At 40.0% G+C, this 26,492-nt stretch overlaps 1 pseudogene; it reads left to right on the forward strand.

Annotated features, from left to right (window-relative positions):
• Positions 1 to 604: 604 nt before the first annotated feature.
• LOC124552389 lies at positions 605 to 22,981 on the forward strand (annotated as a pseudogene).
• The last annotated feature ends 3,511 nt before the right edge of the window (positions 22,982 to 26,492 follow it).

The following is a 26,492-nucleotide window of genomic DNA, read 5'->3' on the forward strand; positions in this document are numbered from 1 at the left end:
TGTAGTACTGTGATTGTGGATTTCAGAGTACAGACTTCTGTGGTTGGTGGAAGGTCTTGTACACATCTATATTGTGCGCACACAAAATACCGTCAAATACCCTCCGTAAAGAATTATTACTCGTAGGCTTGAGTTTTTGGATTTCATTCTGATATGCATTGAATGAAACTTTATTCGAGAACTCAGAGCAAATAATTTCTGGAGATATTTTTTCTGAACATTTTCCCCTTGTTATGATGTACCAAATTTTGGCTGAAAAACAGTATAAATACTTCTTCCACAATCTTAATGTTTGCAAACAGAGGCTGTCTGATGACCATCTCTCTAGTGTGGTACACCAAAATGTAATGTGTAAAAGAAATGAAGAAAAAATACTGAACTGTATTACGCAGTATTGTGCTTATCTCCAAATTAGTGATTCTGAGCTTATCACAGGGTAATTCTGTTACTACTCTATCAGTAGTGGAGTTGTGTGATAAAGATAGCATGAAGTGTCTTCTTATCTAGCTATGAGCTGTGCTTATTTATACAGTCAGAGAGGGAGCTTGTAGCTGCTAGGTGATATTTTATTACTTTATTCTGCTGCATCACTGGAGCTAAGAAAATGACACACAAACTGGAACACGTCACATTCTTTAATGGCTACAAGATGCCAATTGTCGGCCTGGGAACGTGGCAGGTAAGAGCAGATGACACTGCTAATTTAAAGTTGATCAATGCTGTAATATTTCTCCTAGGCTAGAATCCAGGCTGAAATTTCAGTATAGCTCTTTTAAACTTATTTAATCCTTTCATTGTCTGTTACTCTCAGTGTGAAGGAGCACCTGGTTTGTACAGATTGAAATTCATTTTAATTTTGTCCATCTCAGTTGCATTAATATACCATTTCTGCTGCAGTGGCTACCGGTTTCAGGCTGACACGGCCATTCTCAAACTGTGAACCTTCTTACTAACCGTAACTAGTCATAGGATATGGTGCTAAGAGGCACAAATAGCTTCTGTACAGAAAGTCAAACTGTGGGCAACAAGCACTCTCATTGATGTGAGCCTAAGTGTCTGCTGTTGCCCTTGACTGACACAACACTTTCACTTCTCACTATAGGGGTCCTTGCACTGTGTAAGAAGCTCAGTCTCTTTCTACAACAACCTTCACATATTTCTGTACTTCTTCCAGGCACAACATATCCCAACAGAGAATGTCTCTGTGTTGCCTTTGTACATAACTACAGTGTCAGCTTTTTTTTTTTCTTTCCCTCCTCCTGCAGTCACCGAATGGCGAGGTGGGTCAGGCTGTGGACGCAGCACTGGAGGCCGGCTACCGCCACATAGACACCGCCTACGCCTACGGGAATGAGGCAGAGATCGGCCAGACCCTGAAGAAGTGGTTTGATTCTGAGAGACTGAAGAGGGAGGATGTTTTCATTGTGACCAAGGTAAGTGAATCATACCATTCACATTGTCAGAGAAGGGTTGATTGTAACGTTAACAATGTCACTGAGCTAAGTGGACGACGGGAACAGAGTAAAACTATAAATTACTGGAATGTTTCATTAGACTACGTTTCCACCAGTACTGCAATAAAACCTCAGTGAACTGTCACAGGAACATCACTGTTCTTTTTTTTTTTTTTTAATGTGTATCATGCCCTCACACGATGGTAATAGTTTTAATTTTTATTACGATGGAATTATCTATGGGTAAGTGTTAAGCAATGAAACATATTACATTATCCAGTCAGATGTTTCAAAATACAAACTTGATACAAAGGATGGAAAATAGTTCTTTCTACAGACACCTGTGAAGTTATGCACTTCACAGAAGAGTGAAACACAATAGCCTTTGAGCACAAGATTAATGCGTGACAATTAAAATCAGTTCCACCATAGAAATATCTAGGGGTAACAGTGTGTGGAAACATTAACTGAAACTACCATGTATCCTCAGTCATAGCCAAAGCAAAAGTATGACTCCAATTCATTGGTACGCTAGGAACAAATGCTCATTCTCAGTTGAAGTGAAGTGAACACACAAACGTACTTGCAAACAGAATGCCATCAGCATCCTTAGAGTCCCGTGTCTAATGGTTGGTGTCTTCTAATTACACAACATTCGTATGTACACTCCATTCTTAGCTATGACATTCTTAATACACACGATACAAACAATTTTCAAACTGTAGAAAAGGGCCACTAGGATAATAAACAAAAATAGTAGTCGAGCTTATTGTAAAAATCTCTTCAAAACCCTGCAGTTTTCAACTGCATTGTGTGAATACAATTACCAGTCAGGTGAACACATCAAAAATAATACTGGTAATTACTGCAAGAACACCTCTGGCTACAAGCATGAAACAAAATCTATACTGAGGTTACATTTACCAAGAAAAAATAAACACAAAACTTAAAACAGCACTTCTCTACCAGGGAATAAAACTGTACAATATATTGCCAAAGGGGATAAAGAAATTGCTCAAACAAACTTATTTAAAAAGGAATTTGGTAAAAAGTTTAACACAGATACATAATATATGTATTATAAAAGATCTAGCAGCCTACCTAACATTTTCACACTAAATTTTTTCCTCCTTTTTTTCCTTTTCTGGAAAACCTGTTCACAAAGCTATACAATATGCCATACTAACACCACACCCTCTTCACGAGCTCAACATATCACAAATTACAGAGGAATCCTGAGTCAGTTTTTGGGCTAGCAGATTGGATATTGCAGTACACAAAATGGTCCGGAAGTCAGCTGCTGGTGTGTGTAGTGTTATGAAACAGTGTGTGTAGTGTTATGAAACAATGTGTGTGTATTGTGTGCAGTGACTACGAGTGAGAAAGAAGGAAAATTGTAGCATTAGTCTTTTATCATTATTAAATAATTTATTTATACAATAGTATTGTTCACTAGGGATAAACTGAATGAGGCAGCACTGTTTTATAAAGAGTGGCCTTACATTCGGGAGTTTCGAAGCTCCAATATTCGTCCGACTATCCCGATGTAGGTTTTCTGTGACTTCCCTAAATTATTTAAGGCAAATGATGGGATGGTTTCTATTATAAGGCCACAGCTGACTACTTATGCCATCCTTGTCATACTAGACCTGTATGTATGTAAATTTCAGTATATGTGAATTAATTTATTTTTATTGTTCTTAAATACCAATACACGTTCAATATACTACACGCATTAATGCGAATGCTTCTGGTACAGGGAGGTACACCGGCCCAAAATCGAGTCTGCCCGGCAGATTAACGGTGGTGGGCTGGTGTACCAGTCAGCTTGGATGTGGTTTCTAGGAGGTTTCCCCTCATCCCACTAAGTGAATACTGGGCTGGTTTCACATTCCACCTGAGATACACACAACGTAAGCATTCTGAACACATTCCCAGAGTTGTGCACAGAATTTACTCTACACATAGACAGATTGGATACATTGCTTATGTTCTGGTAGTGGTGGATGAATAGGAGACTAATGACCTTCACTGTTTGGTCTCCTTAAACACTCAAATTAGAATCAGAACATATCCAACATCCTATTAAAAGAGATCTACAGATGGATAAAACTACTACTACTATTACTACTACTACTAGTAGTAGTAGTAGTAGAGATCTACAGATGGATAAAACTGCTACTACTACTACTACTACTAGTAGTAGTAGTAGTTTTATCCATCTGTAGATCTCTACTACTACTAGTAGTAGTAGTAGTAATGGCTTCATACACAAGGCATGTGCAGAAATTAATAGTACTCAGTTGTTTAAAAATGTAAAAGGCAATATATTTATGAAAAGGCACAAAGGAATTAAAGACATTAGCTGCCAGTGGGCACTGATTTATATCAATGAGGAAAGCTGAAAATTCACGGCAGACCGGGATTCGAACCTGGGTCTCCCACTTAGCAGCCAGATGCGGTCACCACAACCACAACCGCACGGACTACCCTAGTGTACCTCCCGTCAGACCCAAATTCTCAACTTGTTCCACACACTACTGATGCACCTCCTCATTAGCCTCATTACTCGTGGCATCTCACCAGTTCCTGCGAGAGTAATGAGGTTAAGGAGCAGGGTCACTAAATCAGTAGTGTGCGGTATAAGTTGAGAATCTGGGTCAGACGAGAGGTGAGCTACGGTATCTGTGTGGTCGTGGTGATTGCAGTGTCCGGACTGCATTGTGGTCACCGCATCTGGCCGGTAAGTGGGAGACCCAGGGTCGAATCCCGGTCTGGCACGAATTTTGAAACTGTTCCATCAACATAAATCCTTGTCCATTGGCAGCTATTGTAGTTAATTCCTTTGTGTCTCGATTTATAGTGGCTGCAGGATTAAAATTATATCCGTTCTTTTGAAAATGCCTCTAGGAGCAGACACCACATATATATTTATGAAAAATGAACACCAAACACCATTGTGCAACGCAGTCATCTGCATTCTCGGTGCACTTTGTGGAGTGAGGAATGAGCTTTTTGATATCTCGGACAAAAAGTCTCCTGCCACCTGTACGACTCACAGTTTGACGGCACTCTGGACCTCTTCGTCAACAGAAAACCTCTTTCCACTTGTAAACTACTTCGGAGAGGTGTAAAGGTGAAAATCTGAAGGTGTTAAATCGGCACTCTGAGTGGGCTGTTTGATGAAGTCCCAACCGAAGGAATCCGAGAGTTGTTGTGTGGGGACATGCAATGTTATCCAACAAGCACACTCCTTTCGTTAAAATCCCCTCCTTTTGTCCTGTACCACCCTCTGCAGTATTTTTAGGGTTTCACAGTACTGTGCGGCATTACTTCTTTTCCCCTGGGGCAAAAATTCAATAAGGAGAATCTCATTATAGCCCAAATGACAGAAGACACGATTTTTCAAGTCGAAACAAAGATTTTGAATTTAGGTGACGGTGTGGATGGATGTCACCACAACACCATCCTTTTGGGGGTGTAATAGGCCACTCATCATCAGTCACAACAGAGTCAAAGAACTGTTCGCCTCCCAGTTTGAAGTGCTTGAGAAATACCCATGAGGGAGTCTGCTGACTTTGTGTTGATATGTAATTTGTTCTATTAACAACCTCACACAGAATCTTCAAATACCAAGTGTTTCATTAATGACTTTGTGTGAAAGAGAGCTGGATATTTCTGCAAACATTGCATCGATCTGGCCCAGAATCAATCAATAGCGGTCACAAATCATTTCTTCGCTCCCGTTCACCTTCTCATCAGTCACAAATGCCCACTTCTCTGTTCACTGTCGACATTCCTTCTGCCATCTTTAAAGGCACAGTATCACTTGTACACATTAGTGCAACTCCTCATACCACTCCCATAAACAGTTGTGACAGCATTATAAAAATCTGAAATTGCAAGTTTCTCTTTGCAAGAAGAAACTGGATTATTTTTCTCAACTCACAGCTGTCAGGACTCAGAACAGTGACACTCATTTCAGCATAACACTACAACAAGAATTTTCAGCTGACTGAGACAAACAAAAGTGCATTCTACAGCTGACACTTCGAATGCAGAGCAGCCAAATTCACTAAAAAGAAGGAAACCTCTTTGAGCAGCAGAGACTCAGCAGTCTCCCTTTCTAAGTCTGTCAAAATACAAAATTTCTGGAGCATTGCTCTTCTTTAGAAAATCTACTCTACAGTTTATTTGTGATGCAACAACCAATGTCAATGTCCAGCTGCTGATGTAGTAGTTTTGTAGCCATTCACAATCAGAAATTTGCAAGATTAAAAACGTATGGTGTCATTTCATTAATTCTGACTATTGTTATCCATAAGCTTTGTATGATCTGTCTTTAACCACTTGTCAATCCTTTATTATTCTTCAGATTATTCAGTAGGCTAAATACAATTTAGTACAATTTTAATGAGCCACATTTGTATCTATTTTCAGCTTCCATTCAATGGAAACAGAGCAGAGTCTGTGGAGGAGTACCTCAAGAAATCCCTCGAGGCACTGCAGCTGGAATATGTCGACCTGTAACTCATTCACCATCCTGTAGGTCACCTAGATGTGGATGGCTCCGTTTTTCCAAGAGACAAGGAGGGAAAGCTTCTCATCGATATGAATACTGATCACATCAGCCTGTGGAAGGTACCAACTTACTGTTGACAGCTGGTACTGGTTAAGTTCGAGAAGACGAGCCTCGAGCGTGGAGTTTCAACAAAGCTCACAATTTGCAGCACTGTCCCCAGAACTGTTTGTGGCCCTACAGTCCTGAGTCGAGTGGAATGTCTGAACCGGAGACTTCGAAAGTTCTGTGATGAGCTAGGGTGCTACTTTCTGGATTTCCACCATAGGGTTAACAACTGCATGGTCCCCATAGATGGGTCATGTGTGCACTACACATCAGAGGCTGCTATTCAGGACTGTGTGTGGGATGCTCACAAGGGGTTTCTAGATTAGGCAACCCTCCATCCAATCCAGATAATGATAGCTGTAGGAAACCCAGAAGTATCAGTGTTAGATCGAAAGAAATGAATCCCACAGGTGAGAGTATTAAAATCTTAACAGTAAACTGCTGAACCACTCGCAACAAAGTGGCAGTGTTTGAAGAACTCATGAAAAGCAGTGATGCTCACGTAATACTAGGCACAGAAAGCTGGCTGAAATCTAAAATTGATAGCAATGAGATTTTTGGGGAAAATTTAAATGTATATCAAAAGGATAGGCAAATGGGAAATGGAGGTGGTGTATTTGTCATACTAGACAACTAACTCAAATTCACTGAGGCAGAGATTATTTGGGCAACACTCAGTATCAAGGGTGGGCATAAAATGATAACTGGATCCTTCTATCGCCCACCAGAATCGTCTCCTGATGTCACAGAAAACTTTAGAGAAAACTGCAGTTCACTTGTATGTAAGCTCCTCAACCGTACTGCAATCACTGGTGGAGACTTTAATCATCCAACAATTAATTGGGAAAATTGTTAGTGATGGGCACGGTAAGACGTCCTGTGAAACAATGTTAAATGCCTTCTCCGAAAACTACCTAGAATGGATAGTTCAGAACCCCATCTGTGATGGAAAGATCCTGGATCTAATGGCAACAAGTAGACCTGACTTCTTTGAGGATGTCCACATCGAAACTGGTATCAGTGACCGTGATACAATTGTGGCAATAGTGATTATCAAAGAACTAAGGACAGCTAAAACAAGCAGAAAGATATATATATTCAATAAACTAGATAAAAAAAATCAACTGGGACCACAGTCGTGTGAGACTGCAGTCGTGTGTGCAAGTTGCATTTGCACGAGTGTGTACGTGTGTTTGTCAGCTAAGTTTGACGGAGGCATTACTGGCCAAAAGCTATATTTGTGACAGTCTTTTTGTTGTGCCTATCTGTGACTCGCCATCTCTGCTATAAGGTGAGTAGCAACTTTCCTTTTCAAATTATTGTTACATTCCATCCTGGATTTTCCATTGTTTGATTTTTACCTATAAATATTTTACTTCTTATTCATTCAGAAGGTTTCTGTTTTTTGCTACCTAACTTCTAAGCATGTAAAAGGTTTTACTAGTTGTGATATATTTCCCACCACAGATATTTTGATAGAACCTTCTTTTTTGCCAATTTTCATTCCTATATTTATCCTCACTCCATACTTTTCTCCCACTTCTACAATCCACTCCACCATAAATTCTATTTCATCCTCTGATTCAGTGAACATTCTTTGATCATCCACATACTTAATTGCCTTTATGTTTTCTCCTCCTAGTACTATGCTTATCTTTTTCTTACACTTGCCTCTTCGTAAACATTAAAAAGAGCTGCAGAAAACCACACTCTTACTTAATACCTCTTCAAATATCCGTCTAACACTGAAATCCTTGGAAAGCTACATTAAAGTAAGTTGATGACTACATAATGTTTCTCTCTCTCTGGAAAATGAAAGACTTAGTTCCTACTTAACATTCATATTCAAAAGTCCTAGAATATGTAGCTGTGTGTTTGTTTCTGAATGTGCACATGTGTAGGTGATTGGTGGCGTGTGAAGGAGGATCGTCTTGAATCAAAATGTTTAATTAGCTTTTTTAATATATTTTTTGTTTGCCTTAAGCCTTCAGGCTAGGGAAGAATGGTTGCATTTCACCTGATATTCTGAAGGGAGAGGGAAGCTCCCAAACAGTTTGGTGCATTTGGATGACAAACATACGGTTCTGCAGTGCTCATACAACAACGGAAGCAGATATTTCAATCATAAGCACAACTACCGTGTTCTTTTATTCGGTCTCCTCGGTGCAAACTAGTTACGAATGAATGTGGCACGTAAAGGGACCGGGACGACTTCGACACATCGAGGGTCTCAGTACCGGCCCCCTTCTCAAATCAGTATTTGTCTAAAGTACGAAGAAAGACTTTTTATTTTGTTCAGGTATGCCAGCTTTGTTTCAGGGTTTTTCTCACTAGTGAGAAACTGTAGACAGTCACTTCATTTCACTGTCTTAAAAATCAGTAGAATTGACTGGCCAGGTAACACTCTTCAAATTCTGTGTGTTTCTCACCACACATCTTGGCCAAAATTTTAACACAAAACCAAATTCAAATGTGTGTGAACAACTGAATGTTTTAACAGTGGCACATTGTTAAACAAAGCACCAAACAGACAGAACTGTGGACAACAGTAGAACATGCAGTCAACAACAAGATACGAAACATTGCAAAAGCCACACTCTTACCCCCCAAAGCCATACCATATATTACGAAAACTCGTAACGAACACTTCGTACAAAAAATACATACAAAATTCACTGGTGTCTCCACTGTGCACAGTACCCGCCATACAATAATCTCAATCTGACAACCTTACTATAAAATAGCGACAACAGAACCGACCTCCGCAAACCTCTTTGCGGTCGCCACCTTCTCCGGCCACTGTATAAATAAGTGTCCACCCTCCAGGTAGACCCCGGCTAGGAAGCTCGGCCACGCCGCACCTCAACTGTCGACTGCACAGTCTGCCGGGCTCGTCGACACACGGCATTCCGTATTAACTTCCGGCCAAATTGACGGCCACCGTCCAATTCCTATCGCCTGCAAATGTGTGTTGTAGTGACAACACTGGCTCGCCACACTGCACCCAAAAATAATCCAGATAGAACCACCTACCAGGGCCAACACAGCCCGGCAAAATGTACGTCACCAGATGCCGCGACTTCCGGCAGTGGCCGAAGTTGTCACAGCCGCTTCTCCCCGTCCCACCAGGCACATCCAGACTCGGCCCACAGATACGGACGGCCTCAGCTGCTGCGTCAATCCTGAGCCCCGACGGCGTGCCGCGGGCTCGTCCGGCACTGGCCTCTAGACGGTGTCGTTATTGTTGTCACTCGGTACAGCTATATTGCTTCTTCCATCTCGTGCCACCCCAGCTAAGCTCAGAGCATCTCTCCTGCTGCTCAGACGCGCTAACTGCAGCCTATCACCAGACAACGAGTGCCAGAGCAGCACTACCACAGCTGGCTTTGAAGGAAGGAATGAACGGAGTTTCAAAATTCAATTTCAAGGTACAAAACATCAAACCGAAAAAAGTAATATATTTTATTTCTAGAGACTGAATGGTATTACTGATGTATACAATTTTTTCATTTAAAAATATGGCATTTTGCATGTCTATCAAATTTTAATTTATCTTCATGTTATCAGTAATTAATAATAAAATGATATTGTTTGTACTAAAAATTATGATGCACTATTTGTTAATTATCATTCAAAGTTGACAATACATAGATAATTTACATAAAAGAAAAAAGAAGTTTGCTACCAGAGATAATCGAATTGGTGACTTTCAAATTACGAGCACATACGGTATGCAGTTATCTACCAGTGAGCCTTGCAAAATCGTGGAAATATTTTGCGTTTAACAGTGTTTCAAAATCTTTTCAGCTTTAAAGGGGTCTTCTTTAACACTTTACCTTCAAGTCCTGTATGGGTCGGGCCGGGTTGTTTGGGGGAAGAGGCCAAACAGCGAGGTCATCGGTCTCATCAGATTAGGGAAGGACGGGAAAGGAAGTTGGCCGTGCCCTTTCAAAGGAACCATCCCGGCATTTTCCTGGAGCAATTTAGGGAAATCACGGAAAATCTGAACTGTGACGGCCAGACGCGGGCATGTATGTTCGTATACTGAAACAGTGTAATAGCCTGTGCAACAATTTAAATAAATTTAACAATTGTGATAAAATAAAATTGATGCATAAGAAGTGTACTGAGGAACAGCTTAAATTTTCAAACTGTTGATAGAATAAATTAATAATGTCCGTGCTTTTCATGTACAAATATGAAGTTGTTCTACCGAGATGCAATCTTATAATCAGTTAACGTGAAAAAAATATAAATTATTATATAGGCTATTACACTGTTCCAGTATATGAACATATACTATTTTGTTGAGTGTAATTCTTCCCTTCCACATCATCTTCATGTGTGGATGCACAATTATTTTACTTATTTATTTATATTTTATATGGCAATGTTTTGCTAGTTTGTTTCCTTTACCGTCACAGTTAACATTTACAATTATGTTACCACTGCACTATCAAAGTTGGCATTTACTCCATGTTTGTACTTTACCCTTGACATATAACACCTATTTCAGAGTTGACACAAACAGTGTACACTCTTTGACAGCGATAACCTGTTAAAATTTGATGGTACCATCGTACAACAAAACCCAGTTAATGAAGAATTTAATGCTGTGGACTATCCACAATACTATGTGTTTAGTTTGCGTTACTCTTTATTTTTCCTGTCCAGGCCATGGAAGCCCAAGTGGACTCGACTCGGGCGCGCTCCATCGGGCTGTCCAACTTCAACTCTAGACAGGTGAAGCGCATCTGGCAGGCAGCACGCATCCCCCCCAGCCAATCTGCAGGTGGAGCTGCACGTCTACTTCCAGCAGCGCGAGCTGGTCGCCTTCTGCCGTGCCCTCGACATCACCGTCTGCGCGTGCGGCCCCCTCGGTTCTCCGGGGATGGTCGATTTTGTCCTCAAACGCGGCGGTGACACCAGCAAGTGAGACTGCTACATCACAAATTCCTAGCACTTTTCCTGCAGCTCACAGTATATTTTAAAAGCCATCCGTACCACTCGCGTGTTCACTAAATACGTTCGGCAGAGTAGAAGCACGCTTTGGAAATTTTCTATCTGTGAAATACGTCCTCCAGTACAATAAACGTGAAATTATATGCCCCACCATTTGTTATGACAATGTTCACCTGAAGACAAACCAAACCTAATACATATTGATGCTTTGAAGTATCAGTCACCTACAGGGGTTTGACAAAAATATGGACACACTCCAAGAAATGCATGCTTTACCAGAAGTACAGGTCCCAGCTAAGCCTGCAGGTTACACTGTTGGATTTGGTCATCAGTGGCACCTGTGCAATGTCCTCAATACATTGGCAGGTGTCAGTCGAGCTCAGAACAGTATCCCGTATGTTTGTGAGTGCATTATGTCAGTGCTAAGTGAATGTGGGCAAATACGGTGGGTGCTTCTGTAACCAAAGTAGCTGCAGTGTTTGGTTTTCAAGAGGCAGAGGATGCAGTAAAACCTCATCTTTTAAACCAGAATGTGGACAAAAGTATGTGTCGAGTAAACATACAAACGGTCATCGAAAAGAATTCCAACAAAAAATAAGAGAATAAAATTATTACTCTGCAGCAGAGTGTGCACTGTTATGAAACTTCCCGTGAGATTAAAACTGTGTGCCGGATCGAGACTCGAAACTGGGAACTTTGCCTTCTGCGGACAAATGCTCTAACCGCCCGAGCTACCCGAGCAAAACTCACGACCCATCGTCACAGCCTCAGCTCCTCAAATATCACAGAAGCTCTCCTCCAAACTGTGCGAGACTAGCACTTCTGAAAAAAAAGGATAATGTGGAGATGTGGCTTAGCCACAGCCTGGGGGATGTTTCCAAAATGAAATTTTCATTCTGCAGCGGGGTGTGCGCTGTAACGAAACTTCCTGGCATGTCATTTTGGAAATGACCCACAGCTGTGGCTAAGCCGTATCATTGCTATATCCTTTCTTCCAGAAGTGCTAGTCTTGCAAGGTTCACAGGAGAGCTTCTGTGAAGTCCGGAAGGTAGGAGACGAGGTACCGGTGGAAGTAAAGCTGTGAGGATAGGTCACGAGTCGTACTCGGGTATCTCACACAGCAGAGCAGTTGCTCGCGGAAGGTAAAGTTCCAGAGTTTGATTCTCGGTCCGGCACACAGTTTTAATCTGCCAGGAAGTTTGAAAAATAAGAGGACAATGCTTGTAAAAGACACTGCAGAACTGAACATCGCCCTCCTGAACCCTGTCAGCACCTGACAACACAAACGGAGCTCCAGAAGCAGGGATTACAAAACAGGCTGGAATTCAAAACAACTCGTCAATGATTCGGACACCCGTCAACAGGAAAACGTGGTGCTGAGGGCATAAAACTCTGACTATGGACCAATGGAGGAAAGTAATTTGGTCAGATGGGGTCTCATTTCATACTGTTTACAACTTCTGTCCAAGTTTACATTCTGAAAGTGAAACACGACTGGAGTTATTGATCATTTGGGCAGCCATATTGTGGTATTCTGTGGTTCCGTGGGCCCTGTGATTACTAAGGTCACACCCTCCCCCTCCCCCAAAATGGTGATGCTGTGTTTGAAGGCGACAGGGTCCCTGTTCTCATAGTCCACATCATCAAGCACTGGTTTTGTGAGCACGAGGATGAATTCTCACATCTCTGCTGGCTACAGCAGTCACCGGATATCAGTATTATTGAGCCTTTGCTGGTCACTTTGGAGAGAAGGGTGCATGACCACTATCCCCTACAATATCACTGCCTCAAATTGTCAATATTTTCCAGAAAGAAAGGTGTAAGATTCCATTGAAAACTAACAAGATCCATATTTATCTATCCCAAGATGACTGGAAGCTGTTTTGAATGCCAACTATTTTCCTGCACTGTATTAGGTACGGTAAAGTGTGTGTTTGCGGTGTTTCCATGTTCTTGTCCACCCCCTGTACCATCTAAAAATGTTAACACCTGGCTGTGACCAACAACGTTTGCTGAATTAACACACTGTCATTTTTTTCCCTTTGTAATTCCTGTGTATTTTTGATCTTGTGCCTCGTAACTTGTATGTAGACAAAATGTTGTCAGATTGTTACTACAAATTCTCGCAGCAGAAATGCTGTACAAAGAAGAATGTGTGGCAACTCTTTCCTCTAGCGTCTTCCCTTTCATCTGCTCACAGAATCGTGCAGCTGAGCCCCATGTCAGACCCCGTCATGGTGGACATCGCGCAGCGACACGGCAAGACTCCTGCTCAGGTGCTGCTGCGCCACCTCGTGCAGCACAGGATAGTCGTCATCCCGAAGAGTGTCAAGCCAGAGCGTATCCGGCAGAATTTTGACGTAAGTACGTGTGCAGGGGCACGGTTCACAACACAATTTATTAGTCGAGACTCAATGGAATTAAAGATATTAGGTGCCAGTGGGTGGTCCATCTGGAGTTTCAGATGAGATTATCTCGAAAACTATATATTGGGTAAAAATAGTGAGTAAGACAAGTTCGTAAGCTCAAAGGGGGACATCAAATGATACTACACATGACCCCCAGTCCCTGCCACCTAGGGTGGAGCAAGGGGGGCAACTCTTAAATGGAAACCCCCATTTTTTATTGCTCATTCAGATTCTCCATAAAAAAGCAATCAAGTTTTGTCCAAAACATTTTTTAAACCACTGACACAGGGAGCTGAAATTGAGAAAAATTAAAATTGGGGAAGAACTCCAATTTATTTAGAATGATTCGAGAAGGACGCATAAAATCGATGCAAAATGTGCACCAATTCTTTCATTACGCCAAATTAAACTTTTTTTTTTTTTTTTTTTTTCAAAAAGCATTGTACCTGCCACAGTTTTTGATGGAGGGAGGCGGAATTGTATTAAAATCTCGTTAGGGAAATCTTCACAATTGCCTTACTCACCCGACTGTGGCACTACTGTGGCCAAACAGCAAACTATGGGTCAGTATAAAGGTCAGTGCAATGTGATCCGACGTCACTTCACTTTCAGATTGTGAAACGTAAACATCAACTGATGAAAGTAAATTATTCTTTAGTGAAACATGGCACTATCTTCCTACACAGATTGTTGATATGATGTTAATTTTAGGTGAATGCCATAACAATTATGCTGCAGCTACGCAGTTGTATGTGGATCGTTTCCCAAACAGATGACATCCAAGCAAAAACATTATTCAAAATTGCACTCAATGAGCTCGAAATGGATACATGCACCGTCCACCTCGTCATCGCGAATACAATGAAAATGATGCTTGTACCCTTACCGTTCTTGCCTGTGTTCAACTGGATCCTGAAATGAGTAGTCGTGAGATTCAGAGAAAAACTGGAATACCGAAATCAACTGTTTTGAGGATTTTTAAGAAACATAAATATCATGTGTATCATATCACACTGACACAGGCATTAACGCCGAACGATATGCAAATACGTGTGCATTTCTGCCAATGGACCTTGGAAATGATAAGAGGTGACAATGATTTTTTTAGATACGTTATGTTCACCGATTAAGCCACATTCAGTGGCAAATTAAATCGTCATGATTGTCATTATTGGTCCCCTGTCAATCCACATTGGCATTTTTTTTACCGAAATGTTAATGGGGAATCTTATTTACAACTTCTCCATGATGATTTGTTGAAGCTAATGGAAGATGTTGATTTAGTAATTAGGCAATGAATGTGGTTCCAATAGGACAGAGCAGCTTCCCATTATGCTAAAAATGTGCGGTACATTTTAAATTTACAGTATCCTGGTCAGTAGATAGGACGCAGCGGACAAATTCAGTGGCCTCCACGTTCACCAGACCTAACATCTCCTAATATTTTCATGTGGGGTTATTTAAAAAATATTGTTTATGACAGACAGCCCACAACCCGAAACAATATGAAGGAACACATTTGAAGAGCATGTGCAGCCATACCACGGGATGTGCTGTTCAAAACTGTGGACAACTTTCGCAGACGATTGACTTCGTGCATTGAAGCAAATGGGGATAATTTAGAACAATTTCTTTGTGGCTAATTTCCTTAATTAAGCACCCCAAATTGTGATAGGCAAGGGGACTGACACTAATAAAGCACCCCAACATGTGAGAGGCAAGGGGACTCTCACTAATGAAACATCCCATGGGAACATCATTCTACTAGTCCATGTCGTCGTTCCTGGGTAACGGTAGAAGTAGGATACAGTACATTTTGTACAAAAACAGCTTAATTTGGCATAACGAAAGATTTGGTGCAGCTTTTTTGTTGATAATTTTTTGTAGATAATTCTAAATAAATCAGAGTTCTTCCCCAACTTTACTTTTTTCTCGATTTCAGCGCCATCTGTCAATGGTTTAAAAAAATGTTTCAGACAAAACTTTATTACTTTTTTATGGAGAATCCGAATCGGCAATAAAATATGGGTGTTTCCATCAAGATTTAAAAGTTACTGGAGGTCACGTGTGGTGTCATTTGATGTCCCACTTTGAACTTACGAACTTGTCTTACCCACTATTTTTACCCGATCTATAGTTTTCGAGATAATCTCATCCAAAACTTCAGATGGACTACCCTGTATGTCAGTGGGGAAAGTTGAAAATTTGTGTCGGACTATGATCTGAACCCGGGTCTTCTGATTACTAGACAGATGCACTGACCACTACGCTATCTGAACACAACTCTCACCACAACCGCACGGGCTACACTAGCACACCTACCATCAGACCCAATACTCAACTTACACCACACCCTACTTATGTAGGGCCCCTGCTCATTAGCCTCATTCAGACACGTACAAAAGAAGAGACACCACATATATATAATTACAGCAAAGACGGCCAATGGTCCCTTCAGTGCAGATGTGCACCAAACTCAAATTTGTACAGGAATCGGCAAGATGCTGCGAGTAATGAGGTTAATGAGCAGGGGCACTACATCGGTTGTGTGTGGTTTAAGTTGAGGATTTGGGCCCAACAGGAGGTGCGCTAGGATAGTTCGCGCAGTTCTGGTAACCACTGTGTCCAGAAGGCGTAGTGGTCAGCACGTCTGCCTAGGAAGCAAGAGACCTGGGATCGAATTCCAGTCTGCCACAAATTTTCAACAACCCCATTCATATAAATCAGTCTCACTGGCAGCTAATGTCCAATTCCTTTGTATCTCGATACATAGTGGCTGGAAGATATATGTTTCATTAGTGATACAGGTAACAACTTCAGTGTCTGAAAAACTAAGCAGTACTCATTGATTTTCCACGATATTGGCAATTACTGCCTTTATTATTTTTTAATTTAATTTCTTTTTGTGAAATATGTGAAGTGCAGTCAAATGAAAACAAGACAGATGGAAACAAAGCAACTAAACTTTATTATTTCAAAAGCAGCCGCCATAACTGTCAATACATTTGTCTCTGTGAGAGACATGACAGTCAATGCCCTCAAGGAAAATGTTTGCGGTTGCCTACGGAACCACGATCCCACCTCTTTTTCCAAAGCAAATCGACGGTCAAAAATGTCTTTCTCGGTGACTCCAAAAACATGGAAGTCGCGTGGGGAAAGTGCAAGCCTGTACGGAGGACGTATAAGGGCTTCGCAGCAAAGCTTCTGCACCGCAGTCTAAACAACCTCGACAACATGTAGGCCTACCCACAGCTGTGCACCTGGACACAATCGTGGTTCTGTAGGCAAACACAAATATTTTTCCATGAAGGCACTGATTATCTTGTCTCACATCTCGATGTATGTACCAACAGTTACAGCAATTACTTTTGACTTAATAAACAGTTAACTTAATCTTTTTCATGTGTCTCACTTTCATTTGACTGCCTACTATAACTATCACAGTCCACAAAGAACAAAGGGTTTTGTCACAAAGGGTTTTGTCACAAAGGGCAGACTCGACAATAATGTATGGTGTAACGATCGTGAAATCCTATTGGGTAACATACTCTTAAGGTAAACTACTCCCATATATGGATTTCCAGGCAGGAACCATTCAGAATGGTATCACTGGGAAAGACAGCACTGCCACTCTACAGCTCAGAGTGTGGAATGTTCATCCCTTAATCGGGGATAAATGAGATAAAACAAAAATGGGTAGGTTTAAGTGATATATAGTGGAAATTACTGAATTGCAAAAGGCAGCAGAAACAAGATTTCTGGTCAGGAAAGTACACAAAATCAAACAGGGGTGACACAGATGTATGTCTAATAGTGAATAAAAACATAGACAAGGACAAGATACTATGAATAGCATAGTGAATGCTTCATTATAGCCAAGAAAGATGTAAAACCATCACCAACTATGATAGTACAAATTTATATGCCTACTAGCTCTGCAGATGATGAAGAGATTGAAGAGAATTATTCACATAGTTAGAGGAAACAAAAGTTTAATTGTGATGTGGCACTGGAATTTGATGGTAGGAAAAGAAAGAGAAGGAAAAATAACAGGAAAACAGGCTCGGACAGAGGAATGAAAGGGGGAAGCCGCCTGGTACAATTTTTCACAGAACACAATGTAATCATTGTCAACAACCTGTTTGAGCATCATGAAAGAAAGCTGGACATGTGAAAAAGGCCTGGAGGCAAAGGGATGTTTCCAATGGATTACATAATTGTAAGACAGATTTCAAAACCAGATTTTAATATGCTAAACATTTTCAGGGCCCCATGTTGGCTCCTATCATTATTTATTGATTATTAGATGCAGATCAAAACTCAAGAAATTGCAAAAAGATTTGAAATTATGGAGACAGGACATGGATAAATTGAAAGCACTACAGACTGTTGATTGTTTCAAAGGGGGCATTAGGCAATGATTGACTAAACACTGGCAAGGAATACAATAGACTACAAGTGGGTATAACTGAGATCAAACAGTGAAGGCAGCAAAGAACAAAATAAACAAATTGACAAGTCCCTAAAGAAATCTGTTGGAAACACACAAGATACTGAATTTCATAATCAAAGGGACAAAATATAAACAATGAAGCAGACAAAATAGACTACATTGACAAAATGCGAAATGGCACAGTACAAAATTATGGGAAAGATTCTGCTTACGGGAAAATTAGAGAGACCTTTGGAGGAAAGAGAAACAGCTGTGTGAGTACCAAGAGCTCAAATAGGTAAGCAATGAAGAGAAAGCTGAGAGGAGAAACAGACATACGGACAGGCTATGCAAGAGAAATGAACTTGAAAGCAGTGTTACAGAAAGGGAAGAGGAAGCAGATGAAGATGAGGTGGCAGTTACAGTATACGAGAAGAATTTGTCAGTGCACTGAAAGACAAGTTAAAACAAGGCACCTGGAGTATATGACATATTCTCAGAATCACTGAGATCCTTGCGAGAGTCACCCCTGAAAAAACTATTCCACCTGATAAAGAATAGATACCATCTTTTGAGACAGTAATAAATCAAGTATAACTGTAATCGCAGAAAAAAAAGAGGCTGATAAACAAAGAAGACAATAGGCATATTCTGTGCAATATATATGACTAGAGAAATACAGTTCCACTTTTGAGAGGAAAGCAATAACCCCAGTTGTAAAAATAGATGGGTGATGACAAGTGTGAATATTACCAAATTGTCAGTTTAATAATTTGTGACTTCAAACTACTGACACAAATTATTTACAGAAGAATGGAACACTAGTAGCAGCTGACCTCTGACAAGATCAGTTTGGGTTCCAGAGAAGTTTAGGAGCACATGAGGCAATACTGATCCTACGACTTATTTTAAAACTACAAGATAGATTGAAGAAAGACAAACCTATATTTATAGTTTTTATATATTTGGAGAAAGCTATTGATAATTTTAACTGTAACACATTCTACACAACAAAATGAACATCAAAGGAAGGCTGTAATTGAAAATGGTGAGAGGCAGGATTCTAGCCTATCCCCAATGTAATTTAATCTGCATGTTGAGCAAGTAGTAAAGAAAACTGACAATAAATTTGGAAAAAGAAGAGAAGAAAAAGACGGAGAAGGAAAAAGACTTTTAGGTTTGCCACTGACAACACAATTCTCTCACAGGTGGTAAAGGACTCGGAAGACCAGCTGAACGAAATGGATAATGTCTATAAAAGGGGTTATAAGCTGAACACCAACAAAACTAAAACAATGGTAATGGAGTGTAGTTGAAATGATTCAGGTATTTAAGGAGAGAAATAATTATAATGGCTAAGTAGCGAGGATATAAAATGCAGATTGGTAATAACAAGAAAAGAGTCTCTAAAAAAGAGAAAAAACTGTGGGTAGGTCACATAACTAATTCAAGAGGTGCTGAATACAACTGGGGAGAAAAGAAATTTATTGTAAAACTTCACTAAAGGAAGATTTAGATCGATAGAACACATCCGAAGGCATCGAGTAAGTATCAGTTTGGTGACGGAGTGGTATACGGGAGAGTCAGAACTGCAGAGGGGGAACACGTCTTGACTACAGTTTACAGGTTCAGGTGGATGTAGGCTGCAGTAACAGGGGTGACAACCTGCACACGATGGACTCGCATGGAGAGCTGCACGAAATCAGTCTTTGTACTGAAGACAGCAACAACAAATCTAACAGTTGTACTTATAATTCTGTTCTTTGGCAAAAGTAATGTCATTACATGTGTTGTTTTTTCCCCAAATATTTGTATCTCCGAATTATCTTTGAGCAGATCTGAAAAATAATTCTACATCTATAAAGCGTGTTCAAATCAGTCTTTGTACTGAAGACAGCAACAACAAATCTAACAGTTGTACTTATAATTCTGTTCTTTGGCAAAAGTAATGTCATTACATGTGTTGTTTTTTCCCCAAATATTTGTATCTCCGAATTATCTTTGAGCAGATCTGAAAAATAATTCTACATCTATAAAGCGTGTTCAAAAAGTAAGGTGACTTTATATTATTATGAAAAAATATTCACGTTGTCCCCTTCAAATTAATCCCATTCGGACACAATACACTTGTGCAAATGCTTGTTCTGCTCCTCGAAGCACTTCTCATAAGCACTTTTTGGTACAGCCTAGAGTACTTTAAGTGATGCAGTTTTCATTTCCTCAATCATTGAAAACTTCATCCTTTCATGTCTCTCTTCAGTTTTGGGAACAGAAAAAAGTCACAGGTGGCCAAATCTGGTGACTGTGGTGCCAAGCCACGATTGTCGTGTTGTTTTTGGCCAAAAAATCTCTCACGAGCAATGACGAATGAGCAGGTGCGTCGTCGTGATTCGAAAGCCACGAACTGTTCCGGATATTTTTTGTGTACTGCTTCTCACAAACGACTTATAGAGGTAATACTCCTTATTGACCGTACAACCTCGAGGCAAAAATTCGTGATGCATTATGGTACAGTAATTCGATCGAACTTGGCGTGCTTTTTCGGCGTCGGCTCTCCGGGATGCTTCCATTAAGATTACTGGGCTTCGGTTTCAATGTCATAACCGTAAACCCGTGTTCTGTCACCAGTTATGACCCTTTGAGCAAGTCAGGATCATCACTGACACCATTCGAGAGATGAGCGATGCTCGCCCGACAGTTCTTCTGATCAAAATTGAGAACTTTTGGAACAAACTTTGCTGACATACGTCTCGTGCCCAAAACATCCAAAAAATTTGTATACCTATACTCTACAAACCACTATAATGTGCACAGCAGAGGGTACATCTCTCTTTACCAATCATTAGGGTTTTTTTCTGTTCCATTCAGGTACAATGCGTCGGAAGAATGATTTTTGAATGCTCTGCGCATGCAGTAATTATTCTAATCTTATCTTCACAATCCCTAAGTGGGCGATATGTAGGGGGTTGTAATATATTCCTGGAGTAACCATTTAAAGCCAGTTCTTGAAAATTTGTCAATAGACTTTCTCCGGATATTTTACATCTGTCTTCCAGTAAGTCTGTGACACACTCCCACCGATCAAACAACCATGTGACCATTTGTGCTGCCCTCCTCTCTATGCATTCAATATCCCCCGTTAGTCCTATTTGGTACGGGTCCCACACACTCGAGCAATATTGTAGAATGGGTTGCACTAATGATTTGTAAACACTCTCCTTTGTAGACAGATCACACTTCCCCAGTATTCCGCCAACAAACCAAAGTCAACCCCATGCTTTACCCACAACTGAGCCTATGTGATCAGTCTATTTCTACAAATTGTTACACCAAGGTATTTGTAAGAGCTGGTCGATTCCAACTCATTGATACTAGAGTCAAAGGATTTTACGCTTTTTGTTTTCATTTTGTAAAGTGCAAAATTTTACATTTCTGAACATTTAAAGCAAGTTGCCAATCTTTGCACCACTTTGAAATCTTATCAAAATCTGACAGACTATTATGCAGCTTCTTTCAGTCAGTACTTCATTATGTATATCTGCATAATCTGCAAAAAGCCTGAGTTAACTGTTAATATTGTCTGACAGGTCATTAATATACAACATTAACAGCAGGAGTCCAATCACACTTCCCGGGGCACATCTGAAATTACTTCTACATCTTACCATGACTCTCCATTCGAGATTTGTTCTCCCTACCAAAAAATCCTCAATCCAGTCACAAGTTTGATATGAATGTACTTTTGACAATAAGTGTAGATGTGGTACTGAGTCATATGCTTTTAACACATCAAAGAAAACTGCATTTACCTGACAGCCTTGATCCAAAGCTTTCATATGTCATATAAGACAAGAGTGAGTTAGGTTTTTGCATTATAGATGTTTCGAGATTCCATGCTGGTTGGCATTGCGGTCATTCAGTTAAAGGTACCTCATTATGTTTCAGCTCAGAATATGATCTAAGACTCAACAACAAATCGATGTCAAGAATACTAGTAGTTTTGTGGCTCACTTTTACTACCCTTCCCGTAGATGGGTGAGATCTGTGCTTGTTTGAATGACCTACAATTGACCGTAGTTAGAAGAGGTGCAAACAGAGCCACAAATTCAGTATAGAATTCAATAGGGATTCCACCGGTGCCTGGAGCTCTGTACAATTTTAATGATTTCAGCTGTTTCTCAACACCACTGACACTAATACTAATTTCACTCATCTTTTCAATGTCAAAGTTGATCAAATTGGTTGCGTTATTGACATTTTTTGGTTCAAAGTGAAATCATTTGCAAGTTTTTATTCATATTAACAATGTCTGTGAAGATCTGTGGCTGGAAAAATTCAGGAAGACACTGAATGATCCTTCTCCTCCACTGTTGTTGCTTTTTATTTCTTACAGTTTCCAATTTTGAGGTTGTCTCTTACATTACCAAATGTTACATAGCACATGATATCTGGCAGAGTAAAAAAAAAACCTCAAACAAACAGCTGATACAGTGAAGTTGATTGTGATTGTGGTTTTTTATGCATTCAAACCCCATCTCAATCAGACCGGTTAATGACTGCGAGAACCCACATTCAACTGTTACTCCCACTCTGGCAAACGAGTGTGCAAGCTAAGACCATGATCTACATTCAGTTTCAGTCCTTTTCTTCTCAGTTTTGAATCTCGTTTTTTTTCCGTATCAACATTTTTTAGTTTTCTCTCCTGTTCTCAAGTGAGTGACAGAAAGGAAGTGAAAGTACTCTCAAGGTCATTACAGACAGCACACTTACTAGGGCTGATTTCAGAACTTCTGAGGAAACCAGCCCAGAATTCAACTAGAATAATTTATGTAAATCTGAACTCTGTGGTTCTCTGCACGAGTCTGGTGCCTTGACCACTTTCTTTCTGATGTACCTGTCATTCCTAATATTTTTCTTCACATTACACCACAATTGGCTTCTTTCATCTTTACAGTTGTGCTTGTCATTCACATTTAAAATCACACAAAACTTTCAAGTATTTGATTTTGAACTGACACCAGAGGATATGGAGAAATTGGACACTCTCGATATGGGACCAAAGGGACGGATGTTTGGTGATAGCATTGGTCCGGAGTAAGTGTTTTCCTTCACGTTGAGTAGACTGTCAGATTCATCAGCACAATATTTTTGAAAGACCATTATCTGTGTTCCAGGAGATTGAGACATCCAGAATACCCATTCAAGGAGCGCTACTAGAACAACAAAAGCTGCATTACACCATCTGCTTTTGGCAAGTGGACGATGGCGACAAGATTAATGCAGTGGTAAGTTTGTACATCATACTCAAGTTGCACCTGTACTTTTATTATTTACTGTTAATATTTTATAAACTATCTAAATATGTAATTATTATTAAACAGTAAAATAAATGGAAGAAGAATATATCCTTTGCTTTATTTCTTGAAGGGAAGAGACTTGGAAAAACCCAAATGTTTTCTAATATGTCAATCTGTAACACCGAAAATGCAGGATGCATGGCACCTGCTACTGGTATATAATTTTTTTTAACTGTATGTAAATATTTGTAATTTAAATGCTTTCTTTTAATAAGTAAGGACATTGCTTCACTGTATGTGTACATTTAGGTAGAAATCTGTCAACGTTTCATTGTATTTATCTGCATCTTACTGTGAAACTCAGTGATCACTATAGAGTATAGATATCACTGGTGAAACTTGTAAGCTCTGGGAAAAAGCCAAAGGAATTGTTATTTGCAGTGCTTGTGCGTTGTAAAATCTTTGGGTAGGGAGTTGCTGCGCAGAGCGCGCGGAGAAAGCGGGAGATGGGTTCCTGCGCTTGTAGTGTGGTGTTAACGCTCTCGCAGCAGAGAGTACCATTTTCGGCGGCATCATGTACGCGTGCCAGCCAGATGTCTCAAACAGGAGTATGGACAGTGGACAGGCGGAAGAGGCTGTACTAATTACGATTGCCCATTCCTATAATTAGCCATGACTCCACAGTATGCTACCGTCTTCAACAACAGCAGCAATCCCAGCAACACAGTTTCATCATCGGCTCCGAGTTACGTTGTATGCACAGCACTGAAGTGAGACTGTTCATTGGTAGAAAGTATTAATGGCTAATCCAGCAGCACAACTGAATGTGATTTGATTGATAAGATTTATTTAAATAACAATCAGTTAAACTCAGGGTGATTGTGTCCTCATTGTCCCCAGACAGTGTTACCAAGCAGGATCCTTGTTCCTTTTTTTTTTTCCTAATGTGTTAACTGGGTGTCATAAGAAACAAATTGAATAGTTACAGCCAGTTTATTAATGAATAATTTCTCTTTTAAGAATTTTAGCCTCAGTCTACTTTCAATCAACTGTTATACAACAGAAGCTTCATTATATGACTAAAGTAAAGCAATTTCATTTTTCAACTTTGAGAATCAATCACTGGCAAAAATCCAAATCTAAAGAAATGCACAAATTAAGAATGCGGAAGTTTTATTTATTTTACATATAGCTTGGAGCACATGGCTGTTTGGTGTGGTACGTATTCTAGTATTTAATTCTGTTCAATTCAGTAAAAAAGGCTCAGTTGTTCAGACAATAATATGAAACCCAATTTGCAAAATAAGTAACGGCAAAGTAAAAAGTGCTTGCTTTTTTTCTAAATTTCTTTAATGACGTTATGCTGAGGTCACTGAAAGTCATTGTTAGCGTAACGAAGTTCAGTATTTTCAAATCATTACTCGATTGCCTTTTTTCAAAATTTAATGCCAAACATAACGTAAGATTGATTTCACAGTTTTCTTTATCATTACACACTCACTTAAAATTAGTGTGAAAAAAAAAATAATAAAAAAATTTAAAAAAAGGATGTAAATTGCCCTAGTGGGCTGCTGACCGTTAATTACTTCGTTTTCATTCATTAGTGTAACTTTTGGATTCATGGTCAGTGGTATCCCTTTCTGTCCAATGTTGTTCATGAGTGAATGCACAAAATAACTTTCATTTTCCAAATTATAGCCCCATTCGGTTTAATTACTTTTATTTTTAGTAGACTTTTCATCAGAAGGGTCGGTTGAACATTTTCCTCCTACCTATCGGTGTCACTTCTTCGGGAAAGATAGCCTTATACAATTAGAAAAAATCCATTAGGCATACACGCGATCCATGGTCATATTTTATATCGAATAGCTCAAAAATTTCTCTATGAGATACAGCAAAAAATATTAGGTCGACTCACTTGCGTTGTAGTATCTGGTCTGAGTGTTGCAGTGACCACCTTCGAAATCTCAGTTACTGTGACAGACCAATTTGTTGTTGTATCTGACGTCTACATTAGGCTGGAAGATGAAAATCTGCTTGCAAGTTGGTTAATCCAGTGAATGTGGACATCAAATACGTTTCGTGGCAACAGATTGGTCTGTATTACACAATAAGACAAGTTATTGACTAATATTTTGCCGCATATTATGTACGAGGGTGAGTCAAACAAAAACCTTTTTCACGTCACGTACTGAATAAGAGTGGAACATGCACGCCATTTTTCAACACTGTCTTTCTGGCACAAACAGGAAGAGCACAAATTCTGCTGGAAACAAATTCTCATGCTTGCACAAGCAGCTACCTGTGCACCTCTGCGTCAAAACAAAATTTCTTTCCTCCCGTCACCTCTCTGAGTAGTCAAAACGTGTCGTGATCACTTTGCATGAGAAATGGCAGGTATGGAAGATTTAGAAGAATATCAAAGCGTAGATCAGTGCCAAATGCAACAGCTGCACGGTGGTCGGGTGCTACTACGTTGCAAAATGACGCCTGTCGTCAGACAGTCAAATCAATTTGATCTGAGTGCAGGCCAAAGGTGATTTTTTCAACAAATCAGCATAAGACATTGGTGAACATGTTTCCCTAAGTGTGTAGTCTTCCAAGATAATGATTCATTCACATCAAATGAGAATCAGCATGGCCTTCTCTGCAGATGGCTGGGCCCGGATTAAGGATGGGAAAAACCAACCAGTTGAAACTAATACTGGTATTTTAGGTCTGAATGACCAGTAGTTTGGTCTCAGTTATAACCATTATACTTCATTATTTAATAATAATCGAGTAAGAAAACTGAAATAGTAACTAGCCATAGCAGCAGTGCTAACACCTTTCATTTTTAAACAAAAGGAATAATTTTTATTCTTGAAATACGAACATATTTGAAATATTGTGTTGTTATAAAAAATGGGAAAAGTGACCAGTGCAGTTTTAATAACATTGTCAAGAGAAATGAGCAACAAACACGTGGCATAAGAATTGGTACAGCATTGCTGAGACAATATTGTTCCCATTGTCCTGTGTCGCAGCTTGAGGAAGGCACGTACATGCAGTGTGCGAGGCTTGCCCCGTGATGATGAAACAATGAGGACGACACGAACACCCAGTCCCCGAGCAGAGAAAATCCCCAACCCGGCTGGTAATCGAACCCAGGACCCCGTGAAACAGAGGCAGCAACGCTAGCCAGTAGACAACAAGCTGTGGACTTTTAATTATACTGGCAACAATGCTGAAGAAAATCAAATGTCTTATGTTTTTAAGGTTTTCATTTCACTCATATGTGAATTCTCTGTCTTCATCTGAAAGATCTTTCAT

This window comes from Schistocerca americana, chromosome 10 (assembly GCF_021461395.2).
Source record: "Schistocerca americana isolate TAMUIC-IGC-003095 chromosome 10, iqSchAmer2.1, whole genome shotgun sequence".
In the NCBI taxonomy this organism is placed as follows: Eukaryota; Metazoa; Arthropoda; class Insecta; order Orthoptera; family Acrididae; genus Schistocerca; species Schistocerca americana.